Source organism: Oncorhynchus clarkii, chromosome 3, assembly GCF_045791955.1.
Source record: "Oncorhynchus clarkii lewisi isolate Uvic-CL-2024 chromosome 3, UVic_Ocla_1.0, whole genome shotgun sequence".
NCBI classification, from domain to species: Eukaryota; Metazoa; Chordata; class Actinopteri; order Salmoniformes; family Salmonidae; genus Oncorhynchus; species Oncorhynchus clarkii.
Window position 1 is genome coordinate 85354308 of NC_092149.1, and position 2772 is coordinate 85357079.

General features: G+C 41.6%; 1 long non-coding RNA gene across 1 annotated transcript in view; it reads right to left on the bottom strand.

The window, feature by feature from the left end:
* Positions 1-1060: 1060 nt before the first annotated feature.
* LOC139405530 (uncharacterized) overlaps positions 1061-2772 on the bottom strand; it is a 2349-nt gene continuing 637 nt past the window's right edge. The window contains exon 3 of the long non-coding RNA XR_011633888.1: positions 1061-1096. This is a non-coding gene — a long non-coding RNA (uncharacterized lncRNA). The remainder of the gene's footprint in view (positions 1097-2772) is intronic.

Here is a 2772-nt window from a genome sequence, read left to right on the forward strand (position 1 = left end):
TCGTTTGTTTCAAAGTATATTTGTTTAAGACTACCCAAGAATCACTCTGTGTGACCCTGATTTAGCCCACTGCAGTAAGAGGTTAATTGAAAACAATGCCATTGTTGATTGGATGCTTTATTTTAAATTCATTAGGCTATCTACTAAAAACTCATGGACAATATGGACTGCTGTTCTCACAATGTGCTGTTTTAACCCCCCCCCCCCCCCCCCCCCTGTTATGTGCCTCTGCTGTTCTCACAATGTGCTGTTTTAACTCCCCCCCCTGTTATGAGCCTCTGCTGTTCTCACAATGTGCTGTTTTAACTCCCCCCCCCCCCCCCCCTGTTATGAGCCTCTGCTGTTCTCACAATGTGCTGTTTTAACTCCCCCCCCCGTTATTTGCCTCTGCTGTGTGGAGGTGGAATGTGCAATATGGCCGTAGTGGAGCCTTTTATGTTTTAACTAACATACACATATACATACAGTGGGGAGAACAAGTATTTGAAACACTGCCGATTTTGCAGGTTTTCCTACTTACAAAGCATGTAGAGGTCTGTAATTTTTATCATAGGTACACTTCAACTGTGAGAGACAGAATCTAAAACAAAAATCCAGAAAATCACATTGTATGATTTTTAAGTAATTAATTAGCATTTTATTCCATGACATAAGTATTTGATACATCAGACAAGCAGAACTTAATATTTGGTACAGAAATCTTTGTTTGCCAATTACAGAGATCATACGTTTCCTGTAGTTCTTGACCAGGTTTGCACACACTGCAGCAGGGATTTTGTCCCACTCCTCCATACAGACCTTCTCCAGATCCTTCAGGTTTCGGGGCTCGACACAGGCCGACACAGGCCGACACAGGCGGATGTGGGGATTGAGACGCATCCAATCCCCAAAAAACGGATATCTCTAGCTTAAACTGACATGTTTTTAAATGGGGATTTTTGTATTATGCTAATTAGATGTTTGTCAGACCATGAGAGATTCCATCTGCTGTGGAAGGTGGCCTGAGCTACAGCGATGTTTGTCAGACCATGAGAGATTCCATCTGCTGTGGAAGGTGGCCTGAGCTACAGCGATGTTTGTCAGACCATGAGACATCCTAAAAAAAAGAAAATGTTCTTCTCACAAAAAACGTATGTAGGAAGTGTTTGGCCTAGAAATGATTCTGACCACTCTATGGAAAGGAGACTCTCATGAACAAGACTCTCTACAAGACTCTCTACAAGACTCTCTACAACCCCCACAAGTGTGACGGGACTGGTCTGGAAGTATGGAGGTCGTTTTGTGCCAACAAAAATAAGGGGTTAAATATGTGTCCAAAAAAAACTAAAAATATTTCCTGAGCTTTCTTACATCTCCTAGACATAATTTTTGACTGTCTTTTTCTTTTGTCATTTATGAATGTGTTAATCAATGCGTTTCTATGGGCTATAGTAGTAAAGACCAAATTCAATATTTTATCAAATAATAGCTCATTTAAATGTTTCTGTAATTCACCTCTGTCCCTAAGCAGTTTGAAAATCTATTTTTATTTATTTATTATTTATTTCACCTCTATTTAACCAGGTAGGCTAGTTGAGAACAAGTTCTCATTTACAACTGCGACCTGGCCAAGATAAAGCATAGCAGTGTGAACAGACAACACAGAGTTACACATGGAGTAAACAATAAACAAGTCAATAACACAGTAGAAAAAAGGGGAGTCTATATATACATTGTGTGCAAAAGGCATGAGAAGGTAGGCGAATAATTACAATTTAGCAGATTAACACTGGAGTGATAAATGATCAGATGGTCATGTGCAGGTAGAGATACTGGTGTGCAAAAGAGCAGAAAAGTAAATAAATAAAAACAGTATGGGGATGAGGTAGGTAAATTGGGTGGGCTATTTACCGATGGACTATGTACAGCTGCAGCGATCGGTTAGCTGCTCAGATAGCAGACGTTTGAAGTTGGTGAGGGAGATAAGTCTCCAACTTCAACAATTTTTGCAATTCGTTCCAGTCACAGGCAGCAGAGAACTGGAAGGAAAGGCGGCCAAATGAGGTGTTGGCTTTAGGGATGATCAGTGAGATACACCTGCTGGAGCGCGTGCTATGGGTGGGTGTTGAACTGAGATAAGGCCTAGCATGGACTTGTAGATGACCTGGAGCCAGTTTGAAAATCTATGTTGGCTTTGGTATTAATATTCAGCTAACGTTAGTGGGAATTTAAATCGCCCTGCTCCCTTGGCTTTCCCCCATGTTCTCCTGACAAACTGTTTGACGTGTTATCTAAGAATGATAACTTTGAACTATTAACAAAGGACGATCTTAGTCTGAATTGCATTGAAAGATATTTTGTGCTGAGCTAAATTTCACCCAGCTGATAACCAAGCCTACACGGCCAAATCCACAAGACCCAGTGAAATCTATCCCGATTGATCTTACTCTGAGAAAATACACCAGCGAAATATGCTGCCAGTGGTGTTTTCTCTCTGGATACTAGTGACCATTGCTCAGTTGTCTGTGTTGATTGTTCTTTCACTGCATTGTTCTTACATTGCACTTGATGCGGCATAGCCTTTGAACCAGGTCATAACATAGATAGAGACTAATTGAAAAATGACAGGTAGTTAATGGCAGGGTTGCCTTCAAAATGAAATCAATCTGCCATTCTGCACTTGAGCAAGGCGGTTAAACCCCTCCCCCAACAACTGCTCCCTGGCGCCGAAGACGTGGATGTCGATTAAGGCTGACCCCCCCCCCCCAACCACACCTCTCTGATTCAGAGAAA